The following is a 24095-nucleotide window of genomic DNA, read 5'->3' as shown; positions in this document are numbered from 1 at the left end:
AAAATAACTCAACACACAGCCATTAATGTCCAAACCGCTAGCAACAAAAGTCAGTACACCCCTAAGTAAAAATGTCAAAAAATTGGGCCTAATTGGCAATTTTCCCTTCTCGGTGTCATGTGACTCGTTTCACAAGGTCTCAGGTGTGTTAAATTTTGTGTTATCGCTCTCACGCTTTCATACTGGTCACTGGAAGTTCAACATGGCACCTCATGGCAAAGAACTCTCTGAGGATCTGAAAAAAAGAATTGTTGCTTTACATAAAGATGGCCTAGGCTATAAGAAGATTGCCAAGACCCTGAAACTGAGCTGCAGCACATTAGCCAAGACCATACAGTGGATTAACAGGACAGTTTCCACTCAGAACAGGCCTCGACATGGTCGACCAAAGAAGTTGAGTGCACATGCTCAGCGTCCTATCCAGAGGTTGTTTTTGGGAAATAGACGTATGAGTGCTGCCAGCATTGCTGCAGAGGTTGAAGGAGTGGGGGGGTCAGCTTGTCAGTGTTCAGACCATATGCCGCAAGCTGCATCAAATTGGTCTGCATGACTGTCTTCCCAGAAGGAAGCCTCTTCTAAAGATGATGCACAAGAAAGCCTGCAAACAGTTTGCTGAAGACAAGCAGACTAAGGACATGGATTACTGGAACCATGTCCTGTGGTCTGATGAGACCAAGATAAACTTATTTGGTTCAGATGGTGTGAAGCGTGTGTGGTGGCAACCAGGTGAGGAGCACAAAGACAAGTGTGTCTTGCCTACAGTCAAGCATGGTGGTGGGAGTGTCAAGGTCTGGGGCTGCATGAGTGCTGCCGGCACTGGGGAGCTACAGATCATTGAAGGAACCATGAATGCCAACATGTACTGTGACATACTGAAGCAGAGCATTAACCCCTCCCTTCGGAGACTGGGCCACAGGGCAGTATTCCAACATAATGACCCCAAACACACCTCCAAGACGACCACTGCCTTGCTAAAGAAGCTGAGGGTAAAGGTGATGGACTGGCCAAGCATGTCTCCAGACCTAAACCCTATTGAGCATCTGTGGGACATTATCAAACAGAGGGTGGAGGAGCGCAAGGTCTCTAATAGCCACCAGCTCTGTGATGTTATCATGGAGGAGTGGAAGAGGACTCCAGTGGCATCCTGTGAAGCTCTGGTGAACTCCATGCCCAAGAGGGTTAAGGCAGTGCTGGAAAATAATGGTGGCCACACAAAATATTGACACTTTGGGCCCAATTTGGACATTCTCACTCACTTTTGTTGCCAGCAGTTTAGACATTAATGGCTGTGTGTTGAGTTATTTTGAGTGGACAGCAAATATACACTGTTATACAAGCTGTACACTCACTACTTTACATTGTAGCAAAGTGTCATTTCTTCAGTGTTGTCACATGAAAAGATAGAATAAAATAGTTACAAAAATGTGAGGGGTGTACTCACTTTTGTGAAATACCGTATATAATGCCTGGTACACAGATGAGTTTATCAGACGATAGAGTTTCCATTTTTTTTTGTTTTGTTTTCTTGCATGCTTGTCTCCATATCGAAAATGGTTCCGAAAGAAGAATTTTCTAGTACCGCAGAACAAAATTTCAGAAGTGATGTATTGTATTTTCGGCCAAAACCTGTACTGATTAAAACTAAAAACATACGATCTGGTATCGTACGACAAAAATTTAGTTTTGCTTGTCCAATCAGATAATATCAGATGAACTGTCATGATCATCTCTGTATTAACGATCAGATTATCATCGATCGTTTTGAAAGTACTATTTTCCATCCGATTTACTGGTCGTGTGTACGGGCCATAAAAAAGTTTCTGAAACATTTATCTATTACCTTTTAAAGTATATACTTTCCCTTGGTTGGGGCTGTCCTATATCAACACAGATAATTGCAGAGCAATAGTTGATAATCAGAGGGTGATAAGAGGTTATTGTGGACACTTGGCAGATAAGAGCAGACTATTGGAATGAGACCAGCCTGCAGGGTTTGTGTTACTAGGTGTGAGCACAGATGCATAATGGTAGGTATTGATGTGAGAATAAATAGGGCATGACGAGACTTGTAGCACTGCGAAGGAATGGTGACACACACACAATAGGAGACAGATCATGAATGACAGTACAGTGCAGGCCAAACACACAAAGCTGCACCTTCATTCAAAGTTTATGCAAAGCACCAACTGCTGCCTGATCACTAAACAAGCTCTTCTGAGAGAACTGTATAGGAAGAATATATTTACATTCATGGATCAGCTGAGAGATGAAGTTTACAATGTGACCCTGTCATGTCCTTCATTAAACACATATGAAAAGTTTTAGATCGTGATTTAGGCCTGATTCACACCTATGCAGGTTGCAGTTTGCATAGTCCAGGTACATTTTGCGTTTTTCAATAGACGTTTTTGATCCATTGAAGTCTATGGAACCAGAAAAAAGTCCCTGGCCCTTTCCATAAAATACACAGATGTGAACGTGGCCCATAGGAAACTACAGTTGATACTCGAAAAATTAGAATACCGTGCAAAAGTTCATTTATTTCACTAATGCAACTTAAAAAGTGAAACTAATATATGAGATAGACTCATTACATGCAAAGCAAGATTGTTCAAGCCGTGATTTGTCATAATTGTGATGATTATGGCTTACAGGTCACGAAAACCTCAAATCCACAATCTCAGAAAATTTGAATATTGTGAAAAGGTGCAATATTCTAGGCTCAAAGTGTCCCACTCTAATCAGGTAATTAAGCCATAACACCTGCAAAGGGTTCCTGAGCCTTTAAATGGTCTCTCAGTCTGGTTCAGTAGGAATCACAATCATGGGAAAGACTGCTGACCTGACAGTTGTGCAGAAAACCATTATTGACACCCTCCATAAGGAAGGAAGCCTCAAAAGGTAATTGCAAAAGAAGTTGGATGTTCCTAAAGTGCTGCATCAAAGCACAGTAATAGAAAGTTATGTGGAAGGGAAAAGCGTGGAAGAAAAAGGTGCACAAGCAGCAGGGATGACCGCAGCCTGGAGAGCATTGTGAGGAAAAGGCCATTCAAAAGTGTTGGGGACTTTCACAAGGAGTGGACTGAGGCTGGAGTCAGTGCATCAAGAGCCACTACACACAGACGGATCCTGGACATGGGCTTCAAATGTCGTATTCCTCTTGTCAAGCCACTCCTGAACAACAAACAACGTCAGAAGCATCTTGCCTGGGCCAAAGAAAAACAGACCTGGTCTGTTGTTTAGTGGTCCAAAGTCCTCTTTTCTGATAAGAGCAAATTTTGCATCTCATTTGGAAACCAAGGTCCCAGAGTATGGAGGAAGAATGGAGAGGGACACACTGCAAGATGCTTGAAGTCCAGTGTGAAGTTTCCACAGTCTGTGTTGATTTGGGGAGCCATGTCATCTGCTGGTGTTGGTCCACTGTGCTTCATTAAGTCCAGGGTCAACGCAGCCGTCTATCAGGAGATTTTAGAGCCCTTCATGCTTCCTTCTGCAGACGAGCTCTATGGGGATGCTGACTTCATTTTTCAGCAGGACTTGGCACCTGCCTACACTGCCAAAAGCACCAAAACCTGATTCAATGACCATGGGATTACTGTGCTTGATTGGCCAGCAAACTCGCCTGACCTGAACCCCATAGATAATCTATGGGGCATTGCCAAGAGAAAGATGAGAGACATGAGACCAAACAATGCAGAAGAGCTAAAGGCCGCTATTGAAGCATCCTAGTCTTCCATAATACCTCAATAGTGCCACAGGCTTATAGCTTCCATGCCACACCGCATTGAGGCAGTAATTGCTGCAAAAGGGGTCCAAACCAAGTACTGAGTACATATGCATGCTTATACGTTTCAGAGGTCCGATATTGTTCTATGTACAATCCTTGTTTTATTGATTCCATATAATATTCTAATTTTCTGAGATTGTGGATTTGGGGTTTTCATGAGCTGTAAGCCATAATCATCACAATTATGACAAATCACGGCTTGAACTATCTTGCTTTGCATATGAGTCTATCTCATATATTAGTTTCACCTTTTAAGTTAGTCATTAGTGAAATAAATGAACTTTTTCACGATATTCTAATTTTTCGAGTATCACCTGTATGTTAAATGGCCTATAGTGGGTTTCTGCAAAACTGAAAATGCACTAAAAAAATGGATAGGAGTTATCCAGGCCTTACGGGTGAACTCCAACTGAGAATGGAGAAGTAAAAACATCAACTGTCAGCCAGATGTCAAATTATCATGCAGCTTTAGATTCAAGGAAAAAAGTGCCAAATAGGTCATTTGGATAACCTATTCAATCTTAAGACCCCATACACACTATGAGATTTTCTGCAGATTTTTGTCTTCACATTTACCAAAACCATATAATATGAGGTCAAATCTTAAGAGTTTCAATTTGTATGCAATCAGGCAGGCCCTTGCACTACATGGTTTTGGTAAATCTTAAGACAAAAATCTGCAGGAAATCTAATAGTGTGTGTATGGGGTCTAAAGCCTCGTACACACGGTTCGATTTTTAGAAGGGGATTGTCTGTTGAAAGACTGTTGTCCGAAATTTTTACCATTAGTACGCTCCTTTTGACAATTGTTGTCCAATTTTCCAACAACAAATGTTGGATGACAGGCTAGTAAATTTTTGTCAAACGACAGCTCCACGTCAGATTTTCGTATGGTCACTACACAAAACCGTCACACAAAAGTCGAAAGTACAAACACGCATGGTCGGAATCAATGCTCACCAAACACGAAATTAGCAGTAGGGGCCCAAAGGGTGGCGTTCAAGAGCTGAAATTCCTCGTAGTACGTCACTACATTCGTGTTTGTGGCATGACAATTTGTGTAACGTTAGTATGCAAGACAAGATCCTGGCACATGCCCTTTTGACAAAAGTCAGACGCTCGGTTGTCCAATACTTGAACCGCGTGTACCAGGCTTAAAGCCTGATTGTTGTACGACAGAGCGTCTGATTTTTGTCAAAAGGGCGTGTGCAGGATTTTGTTCAGCATACTAACTATCCGCAAATTGTCGTGCCACAAATACAAACATAGTGACGTACTACAAGAGTATAAAGAGGAAGCGCCACCCTTTGCACCCCTTCTGCTAATTTCATGTTAGTAGAAGTTTGAGCATTTTTATTCACGATTTTCAGATCGTACAAAACAAATGCCTTTTAAAATACGTTAGGCATAACTACATGCAAAGCAGCTTCATTATTATCCCATTAAAGAAGATGAGAATTTTGACATTTCATCAATTGCCACGTCACGAATGTTAATTGTAGTTTACAAGACCGAACTCTTCCCAGTCGTTCCTAGATTCTGATCATGCGTGTTTGTACTTTTGACATTTGTGTGACGATTTCTGCACTGACCATCCGAAAATCAGATGTTGAGTTCACATCCGACAAAATTTTATAGCCTGCACATCAAGTTGGATTATAAAAAATATAAGTTAGGTTTTAGGATCAGATAGGGTCTGTGTCGTCCCAGGCAGCGTCAGGTTAGTGCCAGTACCGCTAACACCCACGCACGCAGCATACACCTCCCTTACTGGTATAGTATCTGAACGGATCAATATCTGATCTGATCAGATCTATACTAGCGTCCCCAGCAGTTTAGGGTTCCCAAAAACACAGTGTTAGCGGGATCAGCCCAGATACCTGCTAGCACCTGCGTTTTGCCCCTCCGCCAGGCCCAGCCCACTCCACCCAAGTGCAGTATCGATCGATCACTGTCACTCACAAAACACTAAACACATAACTGCAGTGTTCGCAGAGTCAGGCCTGATCCCTGCGATCGCTAACAGTTTCTTTGGAAGTCGCTAACAGTCAGGAGCTTTTTTACCTGTGAGTCTCACTAGTGTACCCCTAAATTTAGAGCCCAAAATGGCAAATCGAAGGTACAGCAGTGAAGAGGCCTACACCTTTCTGAGCATAACAGATCGTGAAGAGGAAGTCACTCATCTGTCAGATTCTGGCGTACCAGACCCCAATAATCTTCTTCTGCTGTTGAGGTGCAAAAACCGCAGGGCTCTCGTATGGAGCAGGGAAGTACTAGCGCCGCTATTCCTTCTGGTGAACTGGCAAGCACCAACGGCCTAGTACACCTTGGTCATACATCCAGCACTGCAGTAACACTTGGTGATGTGGCGAGTCCCATAAGTGCAGTTCAAGCAGGCGAGGTGGCAAGCACAAGTAGTGTCCCGCTGCCACCAAGAAGATGAACACAGGCCCGTCGTGCCCATAGTGCCCTTCCTGCTGCATTCGCCAATCCTAATTGGGAACCCACCACTTCTGCAGCACCCGTACCTCCCCCATTCACTGGACAACCCGGCATTCATGTGGAAACAGTTGATTTTACGTCACTTGATTTTTATTTGCTGTTTTTAACTGAAGATCTCTATAGATCTATTGTGGACCAAAGCAATTTGTACGCTGGTCAACACATCGCCACTATTCCCCAGTCCTCCCTTGCCAGAGATTGGAAACCAATTACGGTTTCCGAATTTAAGATCTTTCTGGGCCTATCCCTCCTCATGGGCATAACCAAAAAGAGTGAGTTGCGGTCACATTGGTCCACTGACCCAATTCGCCATATGTCCGTGTTCTCTGCCTCCATGGCCAGGGCTCGATACGAGCAGATTTTGCGGATCATGCACTTCAACAACAATGAACTCTGTCGTCCTCGTGGAGACCCTGGATATGATCGGCTCTACAAAATTTGGCCCCTAGTAAACCACTTCAACCAACGTTTTGCAGACTTGTTTACTCCCCATCAAGTTGTCTGCATTGATGAGTCCCTGATTAAGTTTTCTGGCCGCTTGTCATTCAAACAGTACCTTCCCAGCAAGCGTGCCAGATATGGGGTCAAGGTGATAGGGCCACAGGCTATACATGTAGTTTTATAGTTTACGAGGGAAGAGATAGTCACGTAGAGCCGACAAACTGCCCTGACTACATAGGAAGCGCTGGCAAGATTGTGAGGGACTTGGTGTCACCCTTATTCGGAAAGGGGTACCACTTGTACGTGGACAATTATTACACGAGCGTGACACTTTTTAGTCACTTGTTTGATCATCAGATTGGAGCATCTGGCACCATGCGATCTAATCGCCGGGGCTTTCCCTAGCGGCTTGTATATTCCCGTCTTAGGCTGGGGGAGAGAGCCTGCTTGCATGAAGTGGAGGGATAATAAGAATGTTTTCGTTCTTACCTCCCTTCATGCAGACACGACTGTCCAAATTACTACGGCGACTGGTGTTGTGGAGAAACCCCTCTGTGTCCACGAATATAACCAAAATATGGGAGGGGTGGACCTCAACGACCAGTTGTTGCCGCCGTACCTAGTTGCCCGTAAGGCCAGACGCTGGTATAAAAAAGTGTCTGTATACTTATTTCAGTTGGCTCTGCTGAACGCTCATGTGCTATACAGAGCTTCAGGACAGACTGGATCCTTCCTTAAATTCCAGGAAGAGATTATCAGAGCCCTTCTGTTTCCAGATGGTGCTCCACCTCACCTTCCCCAACCAAATGCAGTATGCAGTAAGCCGACTGCATGAGAGGCATTTTCCTTATATCCTTCTGAGTACCCCTACCCAGCCCCCCAAGGAAAATGTTGTGTCTGTAGAAAGCGTGTATGTAGGCGTGACACCCGCTATTATTGTCCCTCCTGTCCTGAAAATCCTGGTCTTTGCATTGGTGAATGTTTTGAGCGCTACCATACACTAGTTGAGTATTAGCGTAGGGTACAGCATTGCACAGACTAGGCACACTTTCACAGGGTCTCCCAAGATGCCATCGCATCCCGAATCTGGAACCGGTTACAGTTACAAAATATCTCTCTCTCTCTCTCTCTCTCTCTCTCTCTCTCTCTCTCTCATACTTTACTGTGTTTTATTGTTTTCAGGTACGCCATTCAGCTGCAGCGCGGATTTACTTATCTTGACAGCAACAGGGTTTGCTCCCATGATATATAAAGCCGTGACCCCAGTGCTGTCAGAGGTGATTTCACCACCACAGTTAAAAAAAAAAGGGCATATATGCCGAAGCATGGGGGCGGAAGAGCGATTTGCTCCTACCTTTTGCGGGTGAATGCCCCCATGCTTCGGCATATATATATTTTAGGCACAGGTTGCGTTAAAACATGTTTTATTTTTTACTATTTTTTTTTTTTTTGTATTTGCTTTGAAGGTATGGTAAGTCTTACTGTTATACTGTAATGTTACTTTGTTTTATTGCTAACCATAATTTGCTTAGCAGGTACGCCATTCAGTTGCAGCGCAGATTTATTTATCTTGACAGCAACAGCATTTGCTCCCATGATACCTAAAGCCGTGACTCCAGCGCTGTCTGAGGCGATTTCACCACCACAGTTAAAAAAAAAAAAAAGAGCATATATGCTGAAGCATAGGGGCGGAGGAGCGATTTGCTCCTAACTTTTGGGGCGGATGCCCCCATGCTTCGGCATATATAAATGGTGCATGTATGCCCATCATTAGAAGTGGGTGGATGAAGGGAGGCATTCTAATGGTGGGCATACCCACCGATCAATCTCTTTTTTGCCACTTTTTGCAACTTGTGGCAAAATATAAAATATTCCATGGACTCAACATGCCTCTCAGCAAATAGCTTGGGGTGTCTACTTTCCAAAATGGGGTAATTTGGGGGGGGGGGGTTGTGCCATCTTGGCATTTTATGGCCTTCAAAACTGTGATAGGTAGTGAGGAGTGAAATAACAAATTTACACCCTTAGAAATCCTGAAGGCGGTGCTTGGTTTTCGGGGCCCCGTACGCAGCTAGGCTCCCAAGAAGTCCCCCACATGTGGTATCCCCCTACTCAGAGGAAGCAGCAGAATGTATTTTGGGGTGCAATTCCACATATGCCCATGGCATGTGTGAGCAATATATCATTTAGTGACAACTTTAAAAAAAAAAAAAAAAAAAAAAAAATTATTTATTTATATATATATATATATATATATATATATATATATATATATATATATATATATATATATATATATATATATATATATATTTTTTTTTGTCATTATTTAATCACTTGGGACAAAACAATAAAATATTCAATGGGCTCAACATGCCTCTCAGCAATTTCCTTGGGGTGTCTACTTTCCAAAATGGGGTCATTTGGGGGGGTTTGTACTGCCCTGCCACTTTAGCACCTCAAGAAATGAGATAGGCAGTCATAAACTAAAAGCTGTGTAAATTCCAGAAAATGTACCCTAGTTTGAAGACGCTATAACTTTTGCGCAAACCAATAAATATACGCTTATTGACTTTTTATTACCAAAGACATGTGGCTGAATACATGAATACATTTTGGCCTAAATGTATGACTAAAATTGAGTTTATTGGATTTTTTTTATAACAAAAACTAGAAAATATCTTTTTTTCATAATTTTTGGTCTTTTTCCGTTTATAGCGCAAAGAATAAAAACCACAGAGGTGATCAAAAGAAAGCTCTATTTGTGGGAAAAAAAGGACGCAAATTTTGTTTGGGCACAACATTGCATGACCGCGCAATTAGCAGTTAAAGCGACGCAGTGCCAAATTGTAAAAAGTGCTCTGGTCAGGAAAGGGGTAAAACCTTCCAGGGCTGAAGTGGTTAAGAGTGTTTTTCTCCCCCCAAAAAAATAAATTTATATACCGGAGAGGAAAAACTCTGAGGCATATTCTAGCCCCCAAAGTTCTGGATCCACCCAGAACGTTGGTCACATTTCTGGACTAGACTGGCTTATTTTATTGTGGAAGAAAGATTACTGCTTATTTTATTGTGGGAGATGTGTGGGGTGCAGAACTTTAAAGAAAAAAGAGGAAAAGAAAATTGAACTAATTTAAATCAAACAGTTTAGGTAGAGAGTTCAAAATGAAGAGATTTATAACTTGCCAGATTACCCATGTGACCTATCTTGCAGCCTGTCCAGGCGGGCTGCAATATGTAGGTCGCACAACAAGAAAATTGGGAGTAAGGATTAATGAACATATATAATATAATAACAATATTAAAAAAGGATTCCCTAAACATCATTTGTCGAACCACTTTAAACTTTACCACAACCAAGATCCCAGTTTATTAGAATTTTGTGGGATAGACAGAATAGAGAATTACTGGAGAGGTATGAATATGACTCAGGCGGTTTCCATGAATGAAACAAAATGGATTTTTGATCTTAACACTTTATGTCCTACTGGTTTAAATATTGATATAGATTTAAATTGTTTTATTTTGGATTTTTAATAGTTTTACTTTATAAAGTCTGAGTTTGTTCTATTTACTCTGAATTAGCATAGTAGAATGTAATAGCTCGGGTACCCCAGGTGGTCTTAACCTCTGATCATCTTCCACCCCCCCAATGTATGGCCATGTATGTGAGGATGATGTTCTGATATACTACCTCAAATGTAGTTTACTAAGTGTTCAATAAATGAAGTTTAATTGAAAAAGAGGCTGTCTGTGTCATTTACTGGGAAGAGGAAATGAATGAATTATAGTAATGATTAGTTATAGTATATTACAAGAACTAGGAACTGGGAATGAAACATCATCTAACCCTCTGGTTTATGGAGACTGAGATGTACAGTAAGAAGTGTAACCTGGTTATCCCTTGAGGTTATGAATAAAGCTATATGTACTGAGAATCAGGAAGAGCAGGCAGCAGACAGTGGAGGCGGTGATGGTGGTAGGCGATGGAGACCCTGGTAGTGAGGGAACAGGTGGTAGTTCATGTTCCCCACTTAGTGACTGGGTCTCCATCTTGGAGCCCACTGCAGTACAGGGGCTGAGCATGTGGTCTTGGAATGTAAGGCCTAGCTGAATGTAGTATGTTGGCTTCCCTGTGTGCCCAAGGGCAGAACATATTAAAAGGTGTGTAGAGTGAAGATGTGAGACAAGCGGGTGGAGTTAAGTACATACTAAGTAAGAGATTTTTAAAATCATACAGAGTCATATGTTGGGACTAGGGATGAGCCACCCCCCTGTTCGGTTCGCACCAGAACATGTGAACAGGCAAAAAATTTGTTCAAACCCCAAAGCTCACACACGTCTTCCTCTGCAGCCTCAGCTGCACGGGACAGTAAGTGAATGGGAAGCGCTCTGTGCTGAGCAGCTTCCTGTTCATTCACAGAGTGATTAGGGTGTGCCCAGGAACACCTGGCACACCCCCTGCGCACGCCTATGACTGCGCTGCAGTCTGGCTCCAGGTCGCGGCCCCCAGGGTCTCACAGCTCATGCTCACGGTAGACTACAGGAGATAGAGGAAGCAGCAGGCTGGAACAACAAGGATAGTAGAGGGATAAGGCAGAGGTCAGGGTGACTAGCAGACAGGAACAACAGAGTACATGCCAAAGGTTCAGGGTCACAGGAAAACAGGGATAGTCGGGGACACGCCAAAAGGTCAGGATCATGAGCAGACAGAAATTGTCAGGAACAGAGACAAATGTAGAAGCCAAACGCACCGCTAGCTTGCAGTACACAGGTTAATATAGGGTTCCCTGATAGGGCCTGGGGTGGAGCCATGCTTAGAGGAGAGGTTATAAAAACGGCCAGGTGAAAGTGACTGGCCTCTTAGTCTGAACACATGAGATGAGGTAAGCTGACAGAGAAAGATTACTGCATAACCATGGCACCCTACCACCCCAAGAATAGGCAAAGAATAGGTTCTCATTAATACAAGTTTGGGAGACTGGTCTGACCTGTTTGAACACTATGAACTCTCTTTCCTTCCTATCCAGGTAATCATTAGGAGTAGTTTCCAGTCTGTATATATACTGCACTGCTGATGGCCAAAAAGCCTGAAACAGCTGTATGCAGTTTGGAATAATATTGCTGTATCTGCACTATGCACCAGTGGCTGGATGTGTTGTTGGTAGGGATGAGCTTCGAGTTCGAGTCAAACTCATGTTCGACTTGAACATTGGCTGTTCGCAAGTTCGCCGAACAGCGAACAATTTGGGGTGTTCGCGGCAAATTCGAATGCCGTGGAACACCCTTTAAAAGTCTATGGGAGAAATCAAAAGTGCTAATTTTAAAGGCTTATATGCAAGTTATTGTCATAAAAAGTGTTTGGGGACCTGGGTCCTGCCCCAGGGGACATGGATCAATGCAAAATAAGTTTTAAAAACATTTTTTTCAGGAGCAGTGATTTTAATAATGCTTAAAGTCAAACAATAAAAGTGTAATATTCCTTTAAATTTCGTACCGGGGGGGTGTCTATAGTATGCCTGTAAAGGGGCGCATGTTTCCCGTGTTTAGAACAGTCTGACAGCAAAATGACATTTCAAAGGAAAAAAGTCATTTAAAACTACTCGCGGCTATTGCATTGCCGGTCCGACAATACACATAGAAGTTCATTGATAAAAACGGCATGGGAACCCCGAACCAAATTTTTTTAAAAAATGACATGGGGGTCCCCCTAAATTCCATACCAGGCCCTTCAGGTCTGGTATGGATATTAAGGGGAACCCCGGCCAAAAAAAAAATGATGTGGGGGTCCCCCTAGATTCCATACCAGACCCTTCAGGTCTGGTATGGATTTTAAGGGGAACCCCGCGCCAAAATTAAAAAAAAAAACGGCGTGGGGTCCCCCCAAAAATCCATACCAGACCCTTATCAGAGCACGCAACCTGGCAGGCCGCAGGAAAAGAGGGGGGGGACGAGAGAGCACCCCCCCTCCTGAACCGTACCAGGCCACATGCCCTCAACATTGGGAGGGTGCTTTGGGGTAGCCCCCCAAAACACCTTGTCCCCATGTTGATGAGGACAAGGGCCTCATCCCCACAACCCTGGCCGGTGGTTGTGGGGGTCTGCGGGTGGGGGGCTTATCGGAATTTGGAAGCCCCCTTTAACAAGAGGACCCCCAGATCCCGGCCCCCCCCCTGTGTGAAATGCCTACCATTGCACTAAAAAACTGTCAAAAATGTTAAAAATGACAAGAGACAGTTTTTGACAATTCCTTTATATAAATGCTTCTTCTTTCTTCCATCTTCCTTCATCTTCTTCTTCTGGTTCTTCTGGCTCTTCTGGTTCTTACTCCGGCGTTCTCGTCCAGCATCTCCTCCGCGGCGTCTTCTATCTTCTTCTCCTCGGGCCGCTCCGCACCCATGGCATGGGGGGAGGCTCCCGCTCTTCTCTTCATCTTCTTCTCTTCTTCATCTTCTTCTTTTCTTCTTTTCATCTTCTTCTCCGGGCCGCTCCGCATCCATGCTGGCATGGAGGGAGGCTCCCGCTGTGTGACGCGTCTCCTCTTCTGACAGTTCTTAAATAACGGGGGGCGGGGCCCCCCGGTGACCACGCCCCCCTCTGACGCACGGGACATGACGGGACTTCCCTGTGGCATTCCCCGTGACGTCACAGGGAAGTCCCGTCAAGTCACCGTGCGTCAGAGGGGGCGGGGTCACCGGGTGGCCCCGCCCCCGTTATTTAAGAACCGTCAGAAGAGGAGACGCGTCACACAGCGGGAGCCTCCCTCCATGCCAGCATGGATGTGGAGCGGCCCGGAGAAGAAGATGAAGAAGAGAAGAAGAGAAGAAGAGAAGAAAGATGAAGAGAAGAAGATGAAGAGAAGAGCGGGAGCCTCCCCCCATGCCATGGGTGCGGAGCAGCCCGAGGAGAAGAAGATAGAAGACGCCGCGGAGGAGATGCTGGACGAGAACGCCGGAGGAAGAACCAGAAGAGCCAGAAGAACCAGAAGAAGAACATGAAGGAAGATAGAAGAAAGAAGAAGCATTTAAATAAAGGAATTGTCAAAAACTGTCTCTTGTCATTTTTAACATTTTTGACAGTTTTTTAGTGAAATGGTAGGGGTACAACCCTTACCATTTCACAGGGGGGGGCGGAATCTGGGGGTCCCCTTGTTAAAGGGGGCTTCCAGATTCCGATAAGCCCCCCGCCCGCAAACCCCCACAAACTTGTGGTTGTGTGGATGAGGCCCTTGTCCTCATCAACATGGGGACAAGGTGTTTTGGGGGGCTACCCCAAAGCACCCTCCCAATGTTGAGGGCATGTGGCCTGGTACGGTTCAGGAGGGGAGGGGCGCTCTCTTGTCCCCCCCTCTTTTCCTGCGGCCTGCCAGGTTGCGTGCTAGGATAAGGGTCTGGTATGTATTCTTGGGGGGATCCCACGCCGTTTTTTTTTTTAATTTTGGCACGGGGTTCCCCTTAAAATCCATACCAGACCTGAAGGGTCTGGTATGGAATTTAGGGGGACCCCCACGTCATTTTTTTTTTAAATTTTGGCCGGGGTTCCCCTTAATATCCATACCAGACCTGAAGGGCCTGGTATGGAATTTAGGGGGACCCCCACGTCATTTTTTTTTAAATTTTGGTTTGGGGTTCCCCTGTGGGGAATTCCCATGCCGTTTTTATCAATGAACTTTTATGTGTATTGTCGGACCGGCAATGCAATAGCCGCGAGTAGTTTTAAATGACTTTTTTCCTTTGAAATGTCATTTTGCTGTCAGACTGTTCTAAATACGGGAAACATGCGCCCCTTTACAGGCATACTATAGACACCCCCCAGGTACGAAATTTAAAGGAATATTACACTTTTATTGTTTGACTTTAAGCATTATTAAAATCACTGCTCCTGAAAAAACGGCCGTTTTTGAAACTTTTTTTTGCATTGATCCATGTCCCCTGGGGCAGGACCCAGGTCCCCAAACACTTTTTATGACAATAACTTGCATATAAGCCTGTAAAATTAGCACTTTTGATTATTCATATTCATGTTCGTGTCCCATAGACTTTAACGGTGTTCGCGTGTTCGAACGAACTTTTTTCCTGTTCCCATGTTCTGGTGCGAACCGAACAGGGGAGTGTTCGGCTCATCCCTAGTTGTTGGTCATTTGGTACATAAAGAATGATTTGTGTGGCTCCACCCACTGTTCTGAAATCGGGAATAATCCCCTTTTTTTAGGATATGTGATGGAGATACGTGAATACCTTCTGTTCTAAGGTGTTACTATGCTACACACCAATACAGTTGGAAGGCTTTTTGATTAATTTGCACCTTTCTTAACATAGCCTTCATGAATATTGGTGTGCGTAGCCTATTGCATTACGGTGTGCACCCCAGAGCGCAAACACTTGGGTGCAGATCAGCAGAGCAATGGATGGTGTCAGTAGAGCAAAGATTGGTGGCAGTAGGGCAGTGGACAGTGTCAGTAGTTTTTTTATAATTTTTACTTTTTTTTTTTTTTTGGGGGGGAGTCCCATTATGGGGCTTTGGTGAAATATCAGGGGTCTCAAATTGGCGGCCCTCCAGCTGTTGCAAAATAACAAGTCCCATCATGCCTCCGCCCGCCATTGGGTTTGTAACTGCCAGCCTTGCAATGCCTCATGGGACTTGTAGTTGCGCAACAGCTGGAGGGCCGCCAGTTTGAGACCCCTGGACTCTAAACAGACCCCTCATATCTCACTTTTGAGACAGAGAAAGAAACTGGGGACAGAGATTTCTCTGCAGCCTGCAGTAAATATGGTTTACTATGCTTCAGTTAAGAATGAAGGTAGGAGCGATCGGTACAGATCACTCACTGTGTTCATTCAGATTATTAATTAAATATTTACCAGCCGGGCGTGGCCTGGAGAGCAATGGAGTAGGTCACAGATTGTGTGAGCTCCACTGCCCCATACTCCTGATTGACCATCCTGCTCATCGGACACCATCCACTGCACTTGGGGATCTGTCCTGCTCTCCCTGCTGCCTCTGGAGCCTGTCAGCTCGTTAGAACGCCGCCCAGGACCGCTACGGTGAAGATGTCTGGCTCAGCACTGGCCCTAGGAAAGGCCCCGGCTTCGGCCTAGTCTCTGGAGCAGCAGCCATCTTGCTCCACCCGGCGGAGGCCCGGGCAAGTTTTTCGGGCCTCCCTGCTTGTACAGAGCTTGCTCCTTTTCTGGATTCACCTCCGGACTACCTGAGGCTGCTATTGCTGTGTATCTGTGCCCTGTATCTCTCTGGGGACAGGCTGCAGCTCCGGCCTACCTCCTGGAATGGCGGCCATCTTGCTCCACCCAATGACAGCCCTGGTGAGTTCTCCTAGCCTCCCTGCCTGTTGCAATCCACCACCTCCTGGAAGGGCCCCTGGACTGCCTGCAATCTCTGCCAAGGTTCATAGGCTCTCCTCCCTCCTCCTGGCGGCCAGAGTACACCCGCAGAGGCAGTGGACATCTCTATGAGACGCTACTCATCCCGGGCATCGAGAGGACGGGGTAAGAAGTATACTTTCCCCCCTGTGCCGGAGGAATCCGTCCCAGTCCGCAGGGACCACGTGGGGTCTGGAAGGCGCCCATCCACGATCATGGCGTCCCAGGCGGAGAGCCAGGAGCAGCCCTCACCGCCTGTAACCAGACTTACAGAGGTCCTGACTGCCATCACAAATTGTCATGCCTCTGTCACCTCCCTAACTACAAAGTAGATGCTGTGCAGCTTGATGTGGGGTTAATCAGGCAGGACATGGACAAAATGCGTTCCAGAATCCATACAGCAGAACAGCGCATAAGTCATGTAGAAGACACGGTGGAGGGCCATACCACTGACCTGTGAATGCTGCACACTAAAATTAAAGCCCTTGAATACAAAGCAGAAGATGCCGAAAATCGCAATCGGAGAAACAACCTCCGCATTGTCCGCATGGCGGAGGGTCTCTAGAGGGTTCACACCCGACTGAGTTTGCGGAAAATCTACTAAAAACCCTCCTGCCTCTGGCACAATTTTCACCCTTCTATGCAGTGGAACGTGCGCACCGCATCCCCCCTAAACCGGGCCCACTGCGCACTTTTATACTCAAATTCCTGAACTTCAGGGATAGGGATGAGGTACTCCGCGTGGCCAGAGTAAAGGGGGAACTGGCATATCAAAACAGCGATCTTTTGATTTTGCCAGACTACTCAGTGGAAACGCAAAAAATGAGGCGCTCTTTTGACCAAGTAAAAGCTGCTTTGCAAGTGAAGGGCATTAAGTATAGTATCCTGTTCCCGACAAGACTGTGGGTTCAAGATGGTGAAACCACAAGGTTTTTTACTTCTCCCAGAGATGCATCTGCCTGGCTAGAATCCCTCCCCCCGCACCGCTGATGGCTGCTGGTCTCACATTTAACAACCTCTTACCTCAGTATTACAGCCCCCCTGTTCTGTTCATAAATTACCTGACGGGAGGACCTTGGGGTGGATGTCTGGGGGAGATCGTCCTCCAGGTGTGAGGTTGCACCTGTTGTGCCTGACCTACTTGTTTGCAACATTTGAAGAAAGTGCCCCTGGACAGACCAGGTGATCTTGTGCAGTTGTGCACACTCAGGTTTCTGTTCACCATTAAGTACTCCGGATTTCATAGCTTATGCCGAAATGCTGTTTCCTGCTGCAGGGTTTGCCTTATATGTTGGGGGAGGGGGGGTTTCCCCCCTTCTTCCCCCCCCCCCCCTTTTTTTTTCCTGCACAGAGTCTCATTCCTCCTGCTGTAAAGTGCCCAAACTGGAAAGACTTCCTTTACACTAACTTCTGACTCACTGACGGACTCTAGTGTCAGGTAAAGGTACTGTAGCCCTTTACTTCTGTGCAGACTGTGAAATATTAATGCGGAAGGTTTATCCTTAGCCCTGATTAAAAGAACTGTTATTCAAGGGGATGGGATTGTTTTTCTCTTGGGGTCTAATCGTATGCTATTCCCCCCCTGCTCATGTTTAAATGCGTAAAGGGTATGAGTTTTGTTATCTCTTGGTGCGCATTTGACGGATGGAGATGAGACCTAATAACTGTGTTGATCCTCTCCTACACTGGCGGTGGAGCCTCTCCAGATCTGCGGGGTCGCTCCTCCCTCAGTGTATATATACGCCCACTGGTACACGCCCCCTAGCATTGGGTGTATAATGTTTGGGGTTCTAAGCATTCCTAGGTTGGGGATTGGGATGCGGGGAGGGTTAGGGAAAGGGTTGGGAATGTTAAAGGTGTTTTTTTGTCACCTCAGGTGTTTTGTGATGTCTATACTTAAGGTAATTTGGTACAGTGTCATATGTGCTACAGTGTTCCTCATGCATGGGGCCAGGATGCTGCCCCGCGAGCCTTCTACCCCTACACTGATTTCTCCCATATACCTCAAATGGCTCCAATTAAAGTAATTTCTTGGAATGTTAGGGGCCTAAACTCAGCGGTTAAACGATCCCTGGTGTTCCGCTTTCTACAGAAACATAATCCTGACATTTGCATTCTACAAGAGACCCACCTTCAAGGCCATAAGACAATCTCCTTGAAAAGACCATGGGTGGGGTTAAACTATCATACCACTTATTCTACATATGCTTGTGGGGTCAGCATCCTGGTTCGGAAATCCCTACCCTTTAGACCCATTGCTAGAAAGACTGATAAGGAGGGCAGGTATGTCATAGTACACGCAAATATTTTTGATAGGGATATTGTACTGGTTGGGTTGTATCTTCCCCATCGGTCCAAATCCTGTATGACATTATGTAGTCCAGCTGGACACCGGCTTCGTACTTCTGATGGGGGATTTTAATATGGTCCCATGCGCTGACGTGGATAGGATGTGTGCATCGACCCGTGACTCTCCTCACCTCCGGCAGTGGGCGGACACTTTCGCCCTTACGGATGTGTGGAGACACACGCACCCGAAAGAAAGAGAATATACCTGCCACTCCTCAACCTATAAAACACTATCTAGAATTGACCTGGCGTTTGGATCTAGATTGGCCCTGCAATGTGTTCAGAATGTCTCTATGCTTCCCAGAGGGATCTCTGACCACGCTCCCTTGTGTCTTTCTTTAACACTAACTGTTCCCTCTGGGTCCCACCTATGGCGACTTTCTAGCTACTGGGCAACAGAGGAGAAGCTCCAGGAGCCTATTACAGCATCCATATGCAACTACTGGACTGAGAATACTGACTTAGCCCCTCCCCCAGTACTCTGGGATTCTTTTAAGGCCTGGGTTAGAGGAGAATTTATATCCAAGATATCACGCACTAAACAAGAAAGAGCCCAGGCCCTGGAGGAGCTGGAGGGTAGGTCCATCACACTAGAGGCTGACTATATTTCCAACCAGACTGAGGCTCAATATCAAGCCTGGCAACAGGCGCTACGTGATCTTTCTGACGCTAGACTTAAGGATACAAATAGGGCCCTCCTTTATTCGGCCCAACAGGTGTTTGAGTTCGGGGGGAAGAATGGGAAGCTCCTGGCTTGGTTAGCAAGGGGCAACATCCCCTCCACTCCTATTGGGTCCATTAAAGACTGCCGGGACCAGCTTCTCACCTCCCCCCCAACATCAATACTAGATTTAAAGATTATTTTGAAGAACTATACACATCTAGGGCTGACTATACAGAATTTGACCTACTGACCTTTTTAGACTCTGTGTCCTTTCCCTCCCTGTCTGAGGGAGACAGGAAGAGGTTGGAGGAGAATGTTAAACTGGAAGAGGTCCAAATGGCCATGGGAGGTCTGAAGAGTGGGAAGGCTCCGGGGGCGGATGGGTTGCCCTCTGAGTTCTATTCTACCTTCACAGAACTCCTAGCTCCCAAACTACAGACATTATTCTCCAACGTTGAATCTCTTGAGGCCTTACCAGACTCAATGAACGAGGCTGTCATAGTTCTTGTCCCTAAGCCGGGTTTTTTGCAAAAATCCTTGCTAATAGGCTCTCTCAGGTGATAGAGGATCTGGTAAATATTGATCAGACAGGGTTCATGCCTGGGAAGGGGACTGACATCAATATTAGAAGGCTCTTTCTTAACACATGACAATCAAGGCACTAGGGTAATCGCCTCATTAGACGCTGAAAAGGCATTCGACTCTGTCGAATGGACCTATCTATGGGAGGTCTTGCATCGATTTGGGTTCAGCCCTAAATTTATACATGGTATCCAGCTCCTATATCGGGCACCGAGGGTACGGGTTTGCACGAACAACTGGCTGTCAGAGCCGTTCGCCCTTTTCCGTGGCACGAGACAGGGCTGCTCGCTCTCCCCTGGCCTCTTTGCCCTGGCCCTGGAGCCCCTGGCCATTTTGGTCAGGAATGCTCCAGGTGTGCTGGGCTTGCGGCTGGGTAAGCGTCTGTCCCTGTACACGGACGACTCGTTATTATACCTTAACGACGCAGGCCCCTCGCTCTTAGCTGCCCTACGTATTTTTGACACATTTGGAGGATACTCTGGTATAAGGATTAACTGGGCCAAGTCAATACTTTTCCCCCTAGATGAGGGAGCCATCCGTGGGGCGGCCTCCACTCCTCTCCGCTGGGTTGAGGAATTTCGTTATTTGGGGGTCCAAGTAACGAAACATCACTCAGACTTCTTGGGAAAAAATCTGATGCCTGTCTTGTCGACCCTTAGATCCAAGTGTTTAACATGGTCAAATTTGCCACTAAATTTGATAGGCCGCATTAACCTACTAAAAATGATCATATTACCCAAATGTAATTATTCAGAAACTACCCGATATGGATCCCAGTCAGCTTTTTCAAAGAGATAAACAAATGCATAGGTTCCTTTATATGGAATGGGGCGATACCGCGGTTGGCCAGATCCACGCTCTGGCTACCTGCCCACTTGGGTGGATAAGCCCTACACCAATTTTCAAGTTTATTACTGAGCGGCGGTGCTAGTGACAGTCCAGTGGTGGTGCCAAGGGGATAGATCCAATGCAGCGGTATGCCTGGAGGCAAACTGCTTGGGCTCCCTCGCTGGGCTCCGCAGCTTTCCTTACAGGGGTCCCGGGGTGTGTGAGACAACACCGGGACCCACCAGGGTAACGTGTCGGGTGTGGACCGCTGCCCGGCGGCGCTTTTTGCGGCCGGATCAGTGGTCTCCGGCACAACCTTTGTGGGGCAATCCCACACTACCACAACTTCACTCCATTCCGGATCCACAGTTGTGGGCCAGGTTTGCATCACGACAATGGACCACATCATGCCCCAGGCTACCCTACTGAAGTTTGCGGATCTGAAGGTTAAATATAATTTACCAACCTGGATGGCATTCAGATACCTACAACTCAAACATGCCACTAGAGCCCAATTCCCCCGGCCGATCACACTCAAAGCTGATTCTATAGAGGAACTATTGGCTCCGGGGGATCTAACCAAGCCTCTTTCTACTCTGTATGGTGCGTTATTGGGCAATGAGTCCCCGAAAATAGAACGTTTGTGGGAAACATGGCACAGTGACATACCCTCACTAGATAGGGAGGGATGGGAGGACTGCCTGGAGTATGGCCCCAAATTAGTTATCTCCTCTAGAGATAAGCTAATACAGGTAAAATTTTTGCATAGGATATATTATACGCCCCAAAGACTTCACAGGATGTACCCAGACAAAGACCCCGAGTGTCCCAGATGTAAAGCACATATAGGAACCTTCTTCCACATGTTCTGGGACTGTCCTGTCATTTCCACTTACTGGACGAAGGTCTTTAGGGAAGTTAACTCCAGACTGCAACTGGCACTCCCAATGTCACCTGAGTTGGCACTACTGGGAGTTCACAATGACGAGCAAAGACCACACCACTTAAAACTACAAATTGCATACCTATTCTTTTTTGACAAAAAAGAAATCCTCCTCAAATGGATCCTACCAGACCCCCCCCCTCCATCTCCTCCTGGAAGGCACTGGTCAAAGCTGCACTGCCCATGTATAGAATTACATATTTGAACAGAGGCTGTAAGTGGAAATATGAAAAAGTCTGGGCCCCATGGACCTCTGACTAACGTACTGGTGAGGATCTCATATCCTAAGATAGATAACAGTGAAAGGTATACTACTAGACACCTACGCGGAATGTATTAACCTAACCCACATGCTACCTGTATGCAAACTTTTGCTGCATGTTGTACTTGTTCACTGTATTGTCTGGACCTGTATGTACACAAATGTATTCCATGTGATGATATATACTGTACCTATGGATATGCTTTTTTATTCAACCTATATGACAACAATAAAACACCTTTGTTTGTTAAAAAAAAAAAAAAAATATTTACCAGCCCCTTCCCTGCTCCTGAGAGGAGGGAAGTTGGCAGCACTGCAAGGTGGAAACGGAAAGCAGGGGGATTCGGCATCACATAGGGTAATTTGGGTGTGCCCAGGCACACCCAGCACACCCTGTGCGCACGCCTATGTTCATGAATATACTTTCCTAGTCTGTATATAAAATCAAAATACCAAAATACGAAACACCAAGCAAATAAAAATATGACATTTGTGTCAAAAATCGCTTTCAGATAAATGTTACAATAATTACTCAAAATGTTTATCTTGTAATACGGCTGTTACACCACAAATTTAGCAATGTAAGCATTCTGTACTCTGCTCTAGATAACTATGGGCAGCTGGGGTTCCAACACCCAAAGCAACTTCCTGTGTCACCTGACTGCTCATTCGACAGAGGTGATGGTGGCGAATCATAGTCTAGTTGCCTGAAAGCAAAGTTGACCAAGGGAGCTAAAAAACCTAAACTAAAAAACAGTGGTGTCACCAGCTTGGCTATAGATTGTAGCAGAGGCGTGTAACTCACAAGACTGACTGAACAGAATTATAACTTTGCCTTTGCAGGTAAAGTTGTGTTAAATGAAAATAGATGATAAAACATGATAACTGAAGTTTTATATGTTTAAGGTATGTGATATAAAAGAGTACAGAAGCTTTAACATTTCACATGGACTTTATATCTACAACATGGTATATTAAAGTTACAATGGTATTATATTGTATTCTACAAGGGAAGATGAATAACATTACCCTGAAATGGAAAAGTGCACCATTGCCATCTTGTGGTCTTAAATTATACTACTTTTTCAACAAGACAAGGAAGCCTATGAAAAATGTGGGGCTGCCACTGTCCACCTCCAATTGTAAAAATATCAGTTGCCTGGCTGTCACACTGAATGTCGGGTTTCTGAGTCATTGACATAGAACAAATATAAATATGCAGATCGTGAGTTCTGACCTTCATATTTGCTTCAGGTTAAAGACATAGGAAATGTGGATGCTAGAAAAAGCTAGGCAACAAGTATTTCAGAAGGAGAGGTACAAAGTGGCTCCCTGTGTATTCTCTCAGTAGAGGTTTCCTTCAAAAAACATACAATAATGTGTGTGGAAATCATTGGCATGTGACATGAAATTAGTCTGTAAAAAAATGCATTAAAAACGATCACAGTTTCTACAAAATAACACACAAAGTTAAAAACCTATGAATTAGTAACAGAAACATTAAAAGCTTTTCTATTTTCATAAAAAGCTATCAAGTGCAGCTGTAAAGTGACATGGTTATGTCTAAGTGCATCTGTCAAATACAGTAACTATAGAGGCAGTGCTACAAATCTTCTGTCTTTTTAGATGTCACCCATGACAGGGCAGATTGGAGGGTATGGTTGATTTGGCTAATCCAATCTGTTTTTAAAAGGCCAACTGAACCTATTATTATTATTAAACAGGATTTATATAGCGCCAACAGTTTACGCAGCGCTTTACAACATGAGGACAGACAGTACACTTACAATACAAATCAATACAGGAGGGATCAGAGGGCCCTGCTCGTTAGAGCTTACAATCTAGATGGGAGGGTCAAGTGGAAACAAAAGGTAATAACTGTGAGGGGTGAGCTGATGGAGAAAATGAAAATACAGTTGTTAGGTGTGGGTAGGGTAGGCTTCTCTGAAGAGAAGGGTTTTCAGGGATCGTCTAAAAGCTAATAGAGTAGGAGATAAGCGGACAGATTGGGGTAAGGCATTCCATAGGATTGGAGATGCTTTGGAAAAGTCCTGGAGGCGAGCATGGGAGGAGGTGACGAGGGAGCTAGAGAGCAGGAGGTCTTGAGAAGAATGAAGAGAACGAGTAGGTTGGTATTTGGAGACTAGGCTAGTGATGTAGCTGGTGGCTAAACTATGGACGGCTTTGTACGTAGTTGTTAGTATTTTGAATGTAATTCTTTGGCCGACCAGAAGCCAGTGGAGGGACTGACAGAGAGGGGTAAACCCAAAACTGGTATTTTACATTGTTGTAGATAACAGTGGGCCATTGCAGTGAATAGATTTTTTGTAACATAGAAAGTCAATATCTCTACCTCTTCCTAT

The sequence above is a fragment of the Aquarana catesbeiana genome, linkage group LG09 (genome assembly GCF_042186555.1).
Source record: "Aquarana catesbeiana isolate 2022-GZ linkage group LG09, ASM4218655v1, whole genome shotgun sequence".
NCBI classification, from domain to species: Eukaryota; Metazoa; Chordata; class Amphibia; order Anura; family Ranidae; genus Aquarana; species Aquarana catesbeiana.
Note: the sequence above shows the minus strand (reverse complement) of the source record.